Raw genomic sequence first — 15,669 nt, 5'->3', positions numbered from 1 at the left:
TGAGAGGCTTCTTTGGAAAAACAAATTGGTCTTTCTGTGTGTGTGTGTGCGTGTGTCTGTGCATGTGCGTGTGCGTGTGCGTGTGCGTGTGCGTGTGTGTGTGAGGCTGGGTCTCTTCCCCCACTGAAGACAGGGCTCACAAACACCGTACTTCCACGGAGCTGCTCATACATAGTGGCAAGTCTCCCTCACTGGTGTGGACTCCAGTTCACATTTGTTTTAAATTATTCCCTAATTGCTTAAGTGTCTGTGGTGTCTTTGCTCTTAACTCGGGGCCGGAGAGGGAATCTCACTGTCCCTACCCCCACCCCCCGCTGCAGGGTGGGGACCCTCTCAGAAGCTCCCCGCTAGGCTCCGTGAGAGGCTGATGGCTTTAAAAACCAAAACCCTGGGGCGTGAGAAATGGGGTGAGCCTGGGCTTCCCTTCTAGTCCTCCCCATGCCAAGCCTAAACTTGGTGTTGTGTTGGGAAATCTGCCTGTTTTGCTTTTGTGGCTGTGCTAACATATACCTCATTAGTCTGTTTGTCTTAAAATCCATCCATTCTTAAGAGAAAAAAAATAGTCAGGGCTTAAAATAGTCCAGTTGTCTATGTGGGAGCCTTTCTTCTTCTGCAGTAAAGGCTGAAAATCTTTTCTCCATCTTTGCCAGGTCTGCTTTGCGGCACAGAATCGCTGTGGGATTGAGTCAGTGCCACCTCTGCTGGGGTCATCGTGGGCTCCCATGGCCTCAGGGAGGCAGGCACACACATCTCATGCAGTGAAAGGTCACCATCCCCTCTCCGACTACCAGAGATGGAGAGGCCCAGAGGTCACGGTGCGCAGCCGCAGTGGATTCCTCTTGAGTTATCGGAGGCCCAGAGACAGAGCACAACTGGCCCAAGGTCCCATGGCTCAGAAAGGCAGAGCAGTAACTTGGATTCACTCCTGGATTCTCCTCTCTCCCTGTACGCAAACCAAAGGCAAACAGAGTCCAACTTCCACGTGTAACCTACAGTCTTCTCCGGAGCTTTGCTCCTGGCCTCTTTCCACCCACATCCGGAGAGGTCCCTTTCTGTTCATCTGAAAGGAAACCTCTGGGCCTTGATTGCCTCTGGGCCTTGGCCCTGGGGTCCCATGTACAGCTCCGCTGACATTCATAGCCACCTTAGGAAGTTGTTGTGACTCTTGGTATGTAACTCACAAATATTAGTAGACACAATTGACTTACTTACAAGGTAAGTATCCTTGGAGTTTCAGAGCCAATCTTACTCCTGAGTACTAGATCTCAACCACCATGCTGCACGGCCTGTTAACATCTTACCCCTTCTGTTCCAAGCATCCAGGGCTTCTCAGCAAACTTCCACAGACCCTGCAATTTGAGTGATTCTTTTTTCTTTGGTGATAAAGGGGTCTTAGGGTCTGTTCACAATTTCTGGTCTGTTCTGCTCTAGGGGCACACTCATGACCCACATTTAGAGAATAAAACTTATAAGTCTCTCAACTCACACCTGTAAAAAATTTTGAGTGGGGCCCAGAGCAAGAGAAAACACCTCCACAGATATGGGCTGGTGGGTGCATTGCTTTGTATCTTGGACCTTATGGGCCACCATCACCAGCGGGCCTTGGAGTGTCTGTGGCTCCTGACTACCCCGTGAAACCTTTGTGAGCCCTTACCAGGTAGGGTAGTCACTCGACATGGATAACTACCATTCTTGGAGTAACAACCGTGGCTTGTAACTGGGAACAAGTAGAGGCCTCCAGATCACTGTGGCCCATCAGGGACTGTGTATCTTCGACACATTAAAGCACCATGTTGGGTGTGCATGCCTCGCTGCATCACCAAATGAAATGTGATGTACATGTAGGTCCTGAGGTGTAAATAAGTTGCATAAGCAAGAGGCCAAGGAGCCAAGACCCACTTTCCGGCCCAGGGCTGGCTTCGTGTGTGTGTGACCTGTGTGACCTCATAGGCTCTGTGCTCCACTGGGCACTGTGTTTTCTTTAATGCTTTGGTGTGAATGTTTTGAAATTCTTAAACATTTTTAATAAGGGTTCCTTCGTTTTTATTTTGGTCTGTGTGTCTGTAAGGGTGGTTCTGGAGGAGCTTAGCATATGATTCAGTTGATTGAATAAAAAATGTTTACCCTCACCAGTGTGGACAGGCATCACCTGTCCACTAAGAATCTGGATGGAGCAAAGAGGTGCAGGGAGGGAGAATTCTCTCTCTCTTTTGAACGGGGACCCCCATTTCCCCCGACCCCATGACTACAGAGCTTCTGGTTCCCGGACCTTCGGGCTCTAAGATTTATGGCATCAGTTTCTCTGGGTCAAGGGTGAGTTACATCATCAATTCCTCTGGGCCTCCAGCTTGGGAACAGCAAACCGCGGGCTTCTCAGCCTGCGTGACTACAGGAGGCGACTTTCATAGCTAGCTGCTTCCATGTCTGTGCATCCCACGGTTCCTGTTTCTCCGGAGAACCCCGATGAATTAAAGCACCCCTTCTCTTGTCTCTGTCTCCTTTTCTTTTCCTTACTTCCATCCCCTTTCCCTCACTGGCTCCCTTTCCCAGTTGAGCATGCTCTGCATACTTCATAATATCAAGTATATATGGTTAAAGGTTGGGTCCTCCACATCAGGTAAGGAGCTTGCCAGCTGAAAATATTTCCTATAATCAGTGGAAATATTGACTGGGTAGAAGACCTAAAGGTGGCCACTATAAATACCAGTAACTTCTAATACAGCTAGTGGCAGAAATGAAGAATAATTATGAGTATCCCTTTTTTATTTTTTTATGACTTTATTAATCTATTTCTTCCCTTTTCTTTCCCCCATTTCTGAGTGCTTGATGACTGATTGAGACAGGGTCTCACTATGCAGTCCAGGCTGCTGGCCTCGAACTCACTCTGTAGCCCAGGCCTGGCCTCGAACTCACAGTGATCCTGCCCTGGCCTCAAAGTGCTGGGGTTACAGGTGTGTACCCCGCCTTCAGCTCTCTTCTATTTCTCTAATACCTAAAATAAGAGGTGTTAACAATGGGTAACTCCTGTCACAGTGGTTAAGGTATCAGATAGGTGTGAATCGGCTGAAAGAGGAGTGAGCATTACCCAAAGATGAACAGAAACAGCAACAACAACAAAAACAAAGGAAAAGAAGGAAGGAAAAAAGGAAGGGAGTCCAGAAAACTCTGTATCCTGTTTCACAGAGAAAGGAGAGGATTAGAGTGTTTTTGGTGATATGAGATGGTTGTATTATGATTTTGCTGTTGTTTGGTTGGGAGGTTAAGTATCATTTGAAGAAATCCGTACAGACACCAGGTTTTCAAGGGGTGGACTGTGGTGGCCTTTTTTTTTTTTTTTTTTTGGATGTATTTCAATTTAGTTCACCTGGAACTACATTGCCCAGAGTTTTCCATGCAGTTTCAGCTTACAGACTGGCTGTATCCCTATGCAGTCTGGAAAGGAGGAGGGAGGTCACTGTCGTCTTACACTCTGCAGGCTGTGGTAGCACAGGTGCTGTTCCAGCTCAGCACACTGTGACCGATCCGCTGGGGGTGGGGTGGGGGGAGACCAGGCACACAGCTGTGTTGGCTGCCACCTGACCCCTCCTTCCTGCTCCGACTCCTGGGGCACCTTCAGACGGAGCTGTGTGGAAAGCTGTCAGCCAGCTCGTCTGCAGGTCTCTTGTGTAACACAGCATAGAGGTGATGGATATGATGGCCATGGATTCAGTTTGCCCTTCCTGTGTCCAGCTGAGCTGGTTCTTTCTTATTTCACATCTGTATCTCATACCTACCTTCCGGCTCTGCACACGTTGGGCCCAACACGAGAGGCAGAGGTGACAGCCTTAATAGATTGCATTCTGTTTCCTGTAGTGAATTTCTATTTCATGTTACTCACAGTGGTTCATCTTTCTTCACTGAACCCTGGTTGAGACACTCGGGCTGATGGATCCTCTCTCAAAGTCCTCGTCTGTCCATCACCCCACTTCACGCTCACAGCAATCCTGTGAGGTAGACAGTACTGTCCTCATTTTGAATGGAAGGGACTTGAAGTCAGAGAAGTAAAGTGACTTTGCTAAAATCATGTCGCTAGCGAACAGCACATCCAAGACTCCAAGCCAGAACCAGCAGATCCGCGCTTCTGTGTTCCCCAAACACTCAGAATCTAATTATATGGCTGAATGTGTGTCTTGTTGCTGTTTTTGAGCCTTGTGTAATTAGAGCTTAAGAAATTACATTTCAGCGGCTGTGAACTCGAAATTAACCTTGCTTCTGTCTCGTGCTATTCTCTCGCACCTCGGGTGTGTTGGGGAGGGGACAGTGGTCTTCTCCCGCTATTAGGTAAATCAGCAGGCCCGGTGATTTTTTTGGTTCATTGGTAATTAATGGAAAGTTCTCAAAACACGCTGGGGAGCAAAGCGTTGTTCTGATTTAAAATAGCTGATTTATAGTTAGAGTAGGCATCTCTTCTCTGACCCCTGCCCACACCTCCTCGCTGACTGAAATCCACTGCCCTTTAACTCCCTGCCCTGGTGGAAAGGATGGGGGTCTTTCTTTCTGGCCTGACTCCCCAACTCTCCTTCTCCCAAATAATGGAATTGGGAGGAAAAAAAAAGCAAGAAGTTCATTTTTTTTTAAAGAAACAGTTTTACATTCCTCAGTCAACATACCATCAAATTCACTCTCTTCACGTGTGTAACTCGGCGGTCTTTAGTGGAACTATAGCGTAGTATAGAGCACTCTACTTTTAACGTGGTGACAACATTCCCATGACCCTAAAACCCTCAAACCCGTTTGCAGCTAAGCCTCCCCCCCAGTCCAGAGCATCCGCTGTTCCGCTTTCTGGCTTTCTATATTTGCCTTTCCTAGGTATTTCCTATCAGTGGAAATATCAGATATTTCCATGTGTTCGGATTCTCTCAGCGTAACCTTTTGGAAGTTCATCTAAACCATGTCATGTACCCGAAATCTCTTTACTGCAGACTCCCGTTCTAGCACATGGATTTGCCAGGCCTTACTGATCTGCACACCAGATGATGCGCGTCTGGACTGATTCCCGTTCAAGGCACCGTGAGCAATGATCATGAAACTTCACTCACCTGTCTTTGTGTGGACATCTTTTTGTTTCTCTTAGATCTGTTCCTAGAAGAGGACTTACTAAGTTGAATACAAAGCTCTGACTTAAACTTTTAAGGAATGTCTGTCCGCCCTGTGCCCCAGAGGAGCCACGCAGCCGTACCTTCTTCTCAGTCACGTGTGACGGTCCCACCCTCTCCACACCCTTACGGGCGCTTCCCATCGTCTGTCTCTGGGGGTGGGGGGTCTTTTCTTATGGTTTTCCCTTGCGTTTCCCTTCGAGTCTTTTCATAGGCTTATTAGCTACGGTGCTTCCTCTTTAGTGACGTATCCATTTGTATCCTTTTGTCCATTTTTAAATTGGGTTGTTGGTCTTCTTATTTAGTTGTAAGAGTTCTTTGATTTTTCTGGACACTATTCACTATCAGGTATATGATTTGCAATTATTTTCTCCATGGCTTGTCTATTTTTTTTTACTGTTTTAAAAATTTTGAGCTGACATATAAAACCATGCATAGCTGTGGGTACCGTGTGATGTTTTGACACATGTATGTACTGCAGAATGTTCCGGAATAAGACTGTCTTCTCTACGATCATTTCCTTGTGGTCAAAGCATTGAAAATCCTTTCTGTCTTATGAAATATACAGTATGTTATCATTGTGTACTGTTAACCTTCTATTCACTACAACCCTAGAATTTATTTCTTTTATCCAGCTATAACCCAGTCCCACTGATAACCTTTCTCCTATCCTGTGTCTTCTCCCAGCTCTGGGTGACCACTGTTCCTCGCTCAACTGCTAAGAGATCAACTTTAAATAAGGCCATATCGTACTTGTGTTTCTTTGTCTGGCTTAGTTCACTCAATGGAATGCCCTCCTTTTCCACCAAGGCCATCACAAACGATAGGGCTTCATTTTCATGACTGTAGTGTATTCCATATTACATGTGTACTACCATAGTAGCTTTTGAAATGTCAAAAATTTTAAATTTTCATGAGGTCAAATTTATCATTTTCAATGGATTATGAGTTTGATGTTGTATCTGAGAAGTCTTTGCTGAACCCAGCATCACAAGGATTTCCCTCCTACTTGTATTCTAGGAAATTTTAAGTTTTAGTCTAACATCTATTTTAATTCATTTTTAAATGTGGACTTTTGACTTTCCAGCACTACTTGTTTAAAAAAAAGCCTATCATTTCTCACATTGAATTGTCAAAAATAAACTGTACAGAAACGCAGAGTATTATTTATAAATTTTTAATTCTGTTTCATGGGCCTACCAGAAAGGTGCTTTTGCTGCTGAAAATATGGCATGGGTATATCAGGTCTTGTTTATCCACTCAAAGATCATATGTAGATTCTAGGTGCCAATATTCTCACTAAAATCATACTGTCTTGATCACTGTAGGTTTATAGTACATGTTGAAATCATACAGAGCAATTCTTCCAACTTCGTTCTTCATTTTCAAATTTATTTTGCTTATTCTAGGTCACTTTTGCTCTACATAAAATTTAAAATCAGGTTGCTAATTTTTTCTTTGCTTAAAAAACAAAACCAAAAATCCCTGCTGAGACCTTGATAGGCAGTGCATAGAACACACAGGTCTCTCTGGGGTGGAATGTGACTGTCTTAGTCTGCTGTGTGTTGTTAGAACACAATGCCTGTGGCTAAGAAATGTATAAAGCAAAGAAGTCAGCTTGGATCGCAATTCTGCTGCCTGAGAAGTCCAAACATCAGGGTTCTAGATTTTTCTAGGGCTCCCCTGTGTCACAGATTGACAGAGGCATGGAAAGGGAACGGGCTACATGCAGAAGAGGACAAGTCTTTGAGGTTGGCTTGCTTTATAACAGATCACTGTGTGAGATCACTCCAACAGGCTAGCATTGATCCCTCTAGCGGAAGTGCTTCACGGCCTAATTGTCTTCAGCTGGGCTCCAAACTCTTTAAGGTTCATTGCCTCTCAAATATCTACTTTGGGGACTGAGCCCTCAACATAAGAGCCTTTATGGAGTATACTCAAACATACCCAAACAACGGCAGGCATCTGACTAATAAATTTTCTAATCCATGAAGATTTGGAATATGTTGCTTAATTACCAGATATTTGGGATTTCTTTTTGTTGTTTTATAACTTTCCTTGATGGACAAATGCTGTACTTTATATGATTTCATTTTATATTATTGAGATTTGTTTCATAGTCTTAGAATGGTTTTCCATGGATGAATCCAAGTTTGCTAGATTAGAAATAGTGTGAACAGACACCAACTCCCCGCGATGAATGGAGCCATTATGTACTGTAAATATGTAATAAAAATTTAACAACTTTATTACAAAGAAAAAGGAAGACATTTCATAGGATGAGGTAGTCACCCAGTGATTGCAGAATACAGTGATTTTTCAGGCATATCTGAAGCACTTCTCAAATTTTCTGAGACTATCTACAAGACCATCCAACATGTTTGCAATCTATTCCTGTCTGAACATTAAGATGTGTTTTTTTGTAGGCAGCATGTAATTGAGATTTACTTTTTAAATCCAGCCTGATAGTCTCTGTCTTTTTATTAGCTTTTTAGACCACTCATAATTGACATGCTTACTTTTAAGATTGGATATGTGATTATCATTTTGGTGTTTTTTTCTGTGTTTCTATTCCTTCTGGACTACTTTGTTAAATATGTTGTTAAAGGTGCTATTTTGATTTCCTTTTTCAGAATGATGCGTTGGGGATAATTCTTCCTACATTTTTGAAGAGTATTTTGCTGAATATACAATCATTGGTTAACAGTATTTTTAGGTCTTGGAATGTTATTTCACTATTCCGTCTTCTGTTTTCTTAAGTGAGAAGTCAAGCATTAACCATATTGATGCTTTCTATGTGTGATGGGTCATTTTGTTTCACTTCTTTTAATATTTTTTCTTTGTGTTCTATAAACTTGACTATGATTGTCTGGGAATTAATTTCTTTCTTAATCCCACTTGATTCTGTTGAACTTCTTGGATCAGTGGATCTTAAAATTTATCAAATTTTGGAAAGTAATGTTCTACTTTCAATTTTTTCTTGTCTTTTAAAATCTCCTTTCTCCTGAAGTTCCTATTATTGGCATAATTTATGTTGTTCCCCAGATTTCCGAGGGTCCGTTAACTTTTCTTCTTTCTGTTCTTCAGCCTGTTAATTTCTACTGATCTATGCTTATGTTCCCTGATTGTTTTCTTCTGCCATCTGCAAAGTTCTGCTGCATCTTTCCAGTGAAGTTTTTAGTTGTACTCTCCGATTCAAACATTTTCATTTGGATATATTTTTAATGATTTCTGTGTCCAACTGAGAAACACCATTTGTTAATCCATTGCTGTCACTCTTCTCTTTAATTTTCAAACATTGTTTTCTTTCTTTTTCTGAGGGGGTACCAGGGATTGAACTCACGATCTCGTGCTCAGCAGGCAGGTGCTTACAACGCTGAGCTAAAACCTTGCCCTTTTTTCTTAAATGTAGTTATAGTAATTGACTTTGTCATTGTCTGCTAAACCCAGCATTTGAGGACACACACGATGATTTCCATTTATTGTATTTTTTCTCACACATTAGTCATGCTTTATTGTTTATACTTTGTAAATTTGTGTTGAATACTGGACATTTCCAATAATTGCTTTTAGCAAATTTGGATTCTAATTTTTATTCTTCCTTGAAGATTCTTATTCAACTTGTTGTTTGACTTTTACTTCTCTTGGCTGAATATGTGAGACATGAAGAATGGGGGCAGTAATGTATTAGTCTACTTTTGTCCTTAATATTCTTTTATTTATAAGCCTGGCTTCCCATATGTCTGCATAGGCAGCCAATGATTTGTCTCTGCCTCCACCCAAAATACCAAAGAATCCCACTATTTTGCCCCAAATTCCACACTCTTTGTATACATTTCTCGGGCTGTCACGTGACTTTGGCTGAGTGACAGAGTGTGACATGATTCGATTTGTCAGTGATACCCAGAGTTATAGAGGATTTGGGGGAACATCCTCACTCAGCCATAGCTGGACGTTCCTCATGCACCGGGAGGCTGGATTTGACAGGAACAGGGGTAAAACAGCAGCAGGCATGCTTCCTTCTGAGAGCGCTCTGACGCGTTCCTGAGACCATTCCATGGGTTCTCTCTAATGGAGCCTCATGACTTTCCCTTTCGAACCACTTCTCCACTTGGTTTGGTTCTCCAGTGTCCGCTTCCCACTAACTCTGATTACCACGGCCCAGTTCTCCCAGGTAGTTCTCTTGCATAAGGTCTAAACATAGTTCTTGATCAAGTTCCTCTTTCACTGGCCCATGCTCGGTCCAAGAAACATAAGTCTCATCCCAGCCTGCTCGGGAAGCACCAGCCTCTCCATCAAGGCCGTGTCCTCCTTCAGTCCACAAACAAATCAGTTTACCATCCGGGTTGGGTTGTTTATAGCCTCCGTTCCTAGGCTGGAACCCAACACTGTCCGCAGTCCAACTTTGGGGGGCATGGAGCATGTAGTGAGGTCCTGGAGTGACCCTATCACGCCCCGCCCTGGTGGTCCATCTTGTGGGGTGGGGAAAAGAATTCTGATGCCGGTTTCTCCAAGAAATCCTTCTCCACCAACCCTTCTCAACATCCACACTCCCAAGGCTTTTGTAAACTTCTTATAGAAAGAGCTTTTTGTTTTTCAAGACTAAAGCTGGTTCCCAGATAATTTGCTTCTCAAAATCTGCTTCTTTCTATGGAATATGATTATGGAGTTTCTTATCTATTGTATCTTTCTGCCTCATTAAAAATCCCAGGTCAGCTCACATTTCACTCCTGTTTACTTTTTGAGGCTTTCCCTAGTCCCCTTCAGACTAAACAATGTTTCTTAAAGTTCTGGTTGTTCATAGATGTTATTTAACAAGCGAAATAATTTTGGGGAATACGATGTTAAGCAAAGTCGGGCAGGTCTCTTCCTGAAGGAATTCTCAGAGTCTTCAATTACTAATATGCACTGTGAGGTTCTGGGGTGGAAGGCAAGTCTTTAATTAAATTAATTAATTTTTTATTTTATGCTTTGCAGCAGCAGAGCTTCAATGTAGAGCCTTTGCACTGTACTATATCCCCAACTCTTTTTATCTTTTATTTTGAAACACTAAATTTTCCAGGTTGGCCTTAAACTCAAGCTTCTCCTGCCTCAGCTTCCTGCATGCTGGGATTACAGGTGTGTACCACTGTGCCTGGCTGAGTGGATAAATTTTTTAAAAATTTAACTGGATGGAGCAAGTTACTTTTTAAATTTTATTTTAAAGAGAATACAAAATAAAAACAATACAGAATTTCAAAACAAGATGATAGGGAATTAACAAGGGTTATTATATTGCCTAGTGTTGTCTTCAAATTAGTTGCTCACATTAACAGATATAGGCATGCAAAACTGATCAAACAGCGTTAAGTACCAACTGCTCCTTTCAATGAACTAACAGAATGAGTAGTGCAATTATCTTAGCCATCTTCTCTCTCTCTCTCTCTCTCTCTCTCTCTCTCTCTCTCTCTTTCTTTCTTCCTTCCTTCTTTTTCTCCTCTCCCCCATCCCAGTTGTTATTTCCTTTTAAGCAGTTTCTTTCCCTTTCATAATATCTATTGTGCCTTTTGGATCTTATTTACTCTTTCAGTTTCTCATACTAAGGAGACAACATGGTGTTCCCACAGGTGAGCCTGATTTATTTCTCTTATGAGTACAGTCTCTAGTTCCATCCATTCACCTATGAAAGCCTCACTGTTATGCTTCTTTAGAGCTGAGTAGTACCCCATTGTATAAAAATACCACATCTTTTTTATACATTCCTCAGTTGGTGAGCACTTGGGTTGTTTCCAAGATTTAGCTCTGACATTAGATGACCATGATGCACTTTTTCCTTTCGTTTTTGGCAAGCTCATAAGGATTCTGTGGGATGTATTTTGTAAATAGCCTGAAATGTATCCTTGGAGAGGGAAGGCGGTCTCTTCCCCCTCCAGGGAATTTCCGTAGGATGACGGCCCTGTTGCCCTTCACCTCCTAACCGCAGCAATTCTGCAGACTTGTGCGTGTGGGTGCTCACCCGAGCTCGCCCGAGTGGTCCGGCCCTAGGGTCTGAACTGCTCGTGCATGGGAGCCTCATTTTACTCATCTTGTGCTACTGCAACACTCGCTACACGGCCTGGCATTTACCAGGACAGAATGAACGAAAGCACCAGGAGGAGACTTTCTTTGCTTCTTCTCTTCTTATTTTTCTTTTCAAGGAAGCAAGAAAAGCCTCCACACCAGGGACCCAGACCTCAGAGGTGCGGCTGCGAACACACCTGGGTGTTAAAATGTGTGCTTGTGGGTAAGAACCCACGGAAGGAGGCACAGAGTGTGCAGACGGCCTATGCTCTTTCCCAGGGCAGACAAGACATGTTTCTCCCCATTGCCTGCGTATGGGTGGTTGAGTGTACAAGCTGGAGAGAATGTTCCAGAAGAAACGGATGAGACGGGTCAGCTGGCTGAGTGATAGGAACAGGGCCCCTAACATCACTACTTTATCGTAATATTTAAGATATGTTCCTTCGAAGGGTGAATGAGGAAATAGGTCACGTTTCTCCTGAAGTCCTTTAGTCTTACTAAAGTTCCTGCTCAGTTGTGCAAACACACACACACACTCAGAAACGCATGCACATGCATACACACACACCCCCACACATGCACAAGCAGATGCACGTACACACACACTTCTCCATTGAAAACTCAATTGAGATTGCTTCCAATGTTCAGATCTGTGTGACCTGGGCTGGCCTGTGTGTGTGCTTGTGTGCCTGTGTCCATGTGTGTGCACGCATGTGTATGTGTGTTTTATCCATTATTACCCCCAATAGGCCAGTTTGGAAGATTTTTTTTCCCTTTTAAATATATCATCAGGATTTTGTCCTGAAGCTGATTGGACCACGTAGCTCCAAGCGCAGCGGTTGAAAGGTTTTAAGCAGCTACAAGAGAGGCTATGTTAGAAATTTGCATGTGATCACAATGGTGTGTGACTCTGGCTCCAGAAATAAACTGGGCAGCTCTGACTACTATCTAGGGTGGACTTCTCCAGCCTGAGGAGCTTGGGCGGCAGTCATGGACTGTCTAGGCAGGGTCGGGAAGGAATCCCTCCCTTTCCTGCTCGCTGAGGCACTCTGCTCCCTGCGTGATATTCCGTCCCACATCTGGCCAGGTGTGGGACACTTGGCCAAAGTTTGCCTTGCCGGCCCCTGAGGGGGCCGCATACCAGATTAGACATCCACATGGCCTCCCTGGCTGGGGGGCGGGGCAGGCTGCCACCACAGTGTCCCAGGACTGTGTGTTTTGTGGTTAAACACTTACGCTTTTGACGTAGGCAAGGCAGCAGAGCAGACCCTCAAAGCCACTGCAAACAGCCTGAGAGGGCTTCTGAAACACGCAGCCCCTTGACTTGGAAGCAGATGGCCTTTAAAGTGACAATTTTCCAGTCGTTGCCTATTTGGTGTGGTCATGTCTGAGCCAGGGAAGATTTCTTAACTCCAGGCAAAAGATTTGCAGAGTGGTGGATGCCAGGAGCCCGGGCATTCAGAGGTAAAGCTAAGTGCATTCCTAGTATCCACTGACGGAGGATGGTCTGTGTGGGAGACGGGTGGGGAGGTGGAGACGGAAAAGGGGACAAGAGAGGAAAAGGTACAAAAAGTCGTGGCCTTCTGCGGGGGACAAACTGTCTCTACTTTAATCCTCACTCTACACCACGGGGTTGACGTTATTCATCTGTATTTGCAGAGAAGCTAAATGATGTATTAAAGAAGCAGACCTAAGACGGGAAACCAAGCTCCTCTCTCCCCTCTCATCCTCTCTCTCTATCTTCTTTTTCCTTGTGGACTAGGGATGGAACCCAGGGCTTCCACATGGAGCTATAATCCTAGCCCTTTTCACTTTTTACTTTCAAACAGAATCATCCTAAGTTGCCCTGGCAGGACTGAGGATTACAGTTCTCCTGCCTCAGCCTCCAAACTGCTAGGATAATAGGCACGCACCGCCATGCTTTCTTCAGGCTCTTCCAATGCCGTATTCTTAAGTCTTCCTACCACAACCCAGGACAACGAGGGGCACCTTCAGGTTGTGTCCAGATCACATCCTACTGATAGGCACTTCGTAGGAAGAGACTGTGGTAGCTGTGGGTCTTTTCGCTCTCTTGTTGAACACTACTGTTAGCTAGGTCCACCTCAGAATAAGCTGTTCCTACTTTCGGGGCCCCAACAGCATCCTTAACAATACAGCTCAGCGTCTCTAGGAGCACGGGCTCGGGCTCAGCAAGTTCGTTCTGCAAGCCGGTGTAGCACAATGAGAGAGATCTCACGATTCTGATGGATTCTTTCCTGCTTTAGAGGAATGTGTCAAGGTAGAGACTTTCACTTAATTTGGGTTTACAGCAATGCTTCAGGATGGAATAGTCAGTCCATTGACATGGGGGAGGGATGAAGGGGGGCGGGGAGAGAGGGGCTGATTTCAAGCAATTGGCTCAAGCAGCTGTGAAGGTTTGGAGACTCCAGAATCTGGACGGCTGGGGGTGGGCAGCAGCCTGCAGGGGACCTATAGACGAGTCCAAAGGCTGCAAGAAATCTTTCTTGCTCAAGGAGGTCTGCACCCTGTTCTGTGAAGGCCTTCAGCTCCCTGTTTTCCTCATAACTCACCTGTCTCAGTGTTAATCTCAGCCACAAAACACATTCACAGAAACACCGGGGATGACGTTTGACCCAGTATCTGGGCACCCTGGTCCCGTCAAGTTGAAACATGAAGTTGATCATCACAGATACCAAGCTGGCACCATGCTGAGGTTACACAGGCACTCTGCCTGCAGACACTGAACAAGGAATGCGCTTTGCAAACGCTGTTGTCAGTGCCACAGCTGCATCTCCCATGTGCACGGTGGGATGGGCATAGTGGGCTTTGCAGCTGGCCAGGTTCATGGGCTGCAGGAGGTCCCTGCACCCAACAGGTGCCATGGGCCAGAGCGGTAGCAATCACATAGACTCTTACATGTTGGTGCTAATGGCTGTGTAGCCAATAAGATTATATTTGGCCATGAAAACACAATTTAACAACTTAAACACATTTCTCACTCAACAAGAAAAAACCCCACCCCTTTACCAATGCCACCTCAGGTCCCAGTTCTACTTTCTTTCTCCACCATCCAGTAGTCAATAGTTATTGTTCTCAAGTCTGCAAGATGGCTGCTGCGTCTCCAGACATCATCTCCATGTTCTAAGGGAAAAAGAAATGGGAGGAAGAAGCACCGGATACGTCAAAGAGCTGAAGACAAGTCCCCTGAAGCTGAGCTTTTCGTGGACAGTGATCCCAGCCTTCGGCATTCCTAGCTCACTGGCCAGAACTGCTCTCAAATCCCTAACTACAAGGGAATCAGGGGTGGTAAATATTGTAGAGTCCAGCTTCTTTGTTTGAGGAAGGCAGGAGAGAAGGGATTTGTGCATGGCTCCTAGAAGGCGATTTGCACTGCTGGCTGCAAAGCAGGGCTTACCGTGCCAAGGGAGCCTTGCTTGAAAAGGTGACGGAGGGAGGCGGCAGGGGTTTGTGTGGAATCCAGTGGCGACTAAACAGTAGAGCTCCGTGGTCCTCTTTGGCTTCATCAAGTATCTTGATTGTGCCCCATCAAGGTGTTTCGCCCCCAAACTTGGCTCCCTCTGGCAATCAGTGCTACCAGCTGCTGCCAGAGGGGTGACTTGGATTCCCACTCCCCACTCTACAACCACTCCATCTGGCTCACAGCATGCTCACCAGTGATTGTCTTTGTCACTTTCCTGTCTCTGGGACACAATACCCAACCCCTATGACCTAACGGGCGCGAGGCTTATTTTGGCGGATAGTTTGTGGCGGTTTCTGGGCATGGTCAGCTGGCTCCACGGCAGGGCGGCATGGCAGAGGGGCCTGGTGGAGGAGAGCAGGAAGGAAAGGCCGGAAGCAGAGAGCCACCAAGGGGAGAGGAGGGAGAGCAACCCTCCCGGGTCACGTCCCCATTGGCCCATCTCCTCCAACCAGGCTTCACTTCCCAAGATCACATTTAGTTGTCAACTCATCAGTGGACTCATGACACCCCAGACACAGTCACCTCTCTAAAGCCTCACTTAGGAGAGCGTCCAGACGTAACCCTAACAGCGACGATGTTCACTTAGCCTGGCCCCTTCCATGAAGGGGGCATCAACTCTCTGCACACGTATGTTAGCTCACTGCATCTGCACTCACGGGTACCATCTTTAAGCTCATTCTCCAGCCTTGGGGAACCCTGATGAATAAAGCATGACCCTCTCTTTTTCTCTGGAAGGCTGGCCCTTAAAATAAACCATTTCCCTCGTGGAGCTGCAGGCTCTTCCAGCAAGGCAGAGAATCAAATCATGGCTCCCAGCAACCAGACCTAAACACCGAAAGTGCCACATAGGCCGACACGCAGAAAGGCCACCACTTTCCTCCCCAGCGTGGAGAAACAGAGCTGATTAAATAGTCACCCCCACCCACCCACCCCCACCGGGGTGCTGCAGATTGCAGAGGAGTCAGTAGCCCCAGACTGAAGCAGTTTCCAGTCCCCGCGAGGCGAAGGGCCACA

The 15,669-nt window shown here is 45.3% G+C and overlaps 2 long non-coding RNA genes across 2 annotated transcripts in view; one reads left to right on the top strand and one right to left on the bottom strand.

Moving 5' to 3' along the window:
- Positions 1-6,484, top strand: part of LOC106028529 (uncharacterized) — a 58,585-nt gene extending 52,101 nt beyond the window's left edge. The window contains exon 7 of the long non-coding RNA XR_001202148.3: positions 651-6,484. This is a non-coding gene — a long non-coding RNA (uncharacterized LOC106028529). The remainder of the gene's footprint in view (positions 1-650) is intronic.
- Positions 6,485-14,093: 7,609 nt separating this feature from the next.
- Positions 14,094-15,590, bottom strand: LOC111757952 (uncharacterized). Its single transcript, XR_002792198.2, has 2 exons — positions 14,590-15,590; positions 14,094-14,315 (listed from the first exon to the last, which is right to left on the bottom strand). It is a non-coding gene; the product is annotated as an uncharacterized LOC111757952 (long non-coding RNA).
- Between the last annotated feature and the right edge of the window lie 79 nt (positions 15,591-15,669).

This window comes from Cavia porcellus, unplaced genomic scaffold (genome assembly GCF_034190915.1).
Source record: "Cavia porcellus strain 051 isolate PalLab524CR breed Dunkin Hartley unplaced genomic scaffold, mCavPor4.1 scaffold_28, whole genome shotgun sequence".
Classification (NCBI taxonomy): domain Eukaryota; kingdom Metazoa; phylum Chordata; class Mammalia; order Rodentia; family Caviidae; genus Cavia; species Cavia porcellus.
The sequence above is the reverse complement of the archived record's forward strand: the minus strand, read 5'-3'. Positions and strand labels throughout refer to the sequence as shown.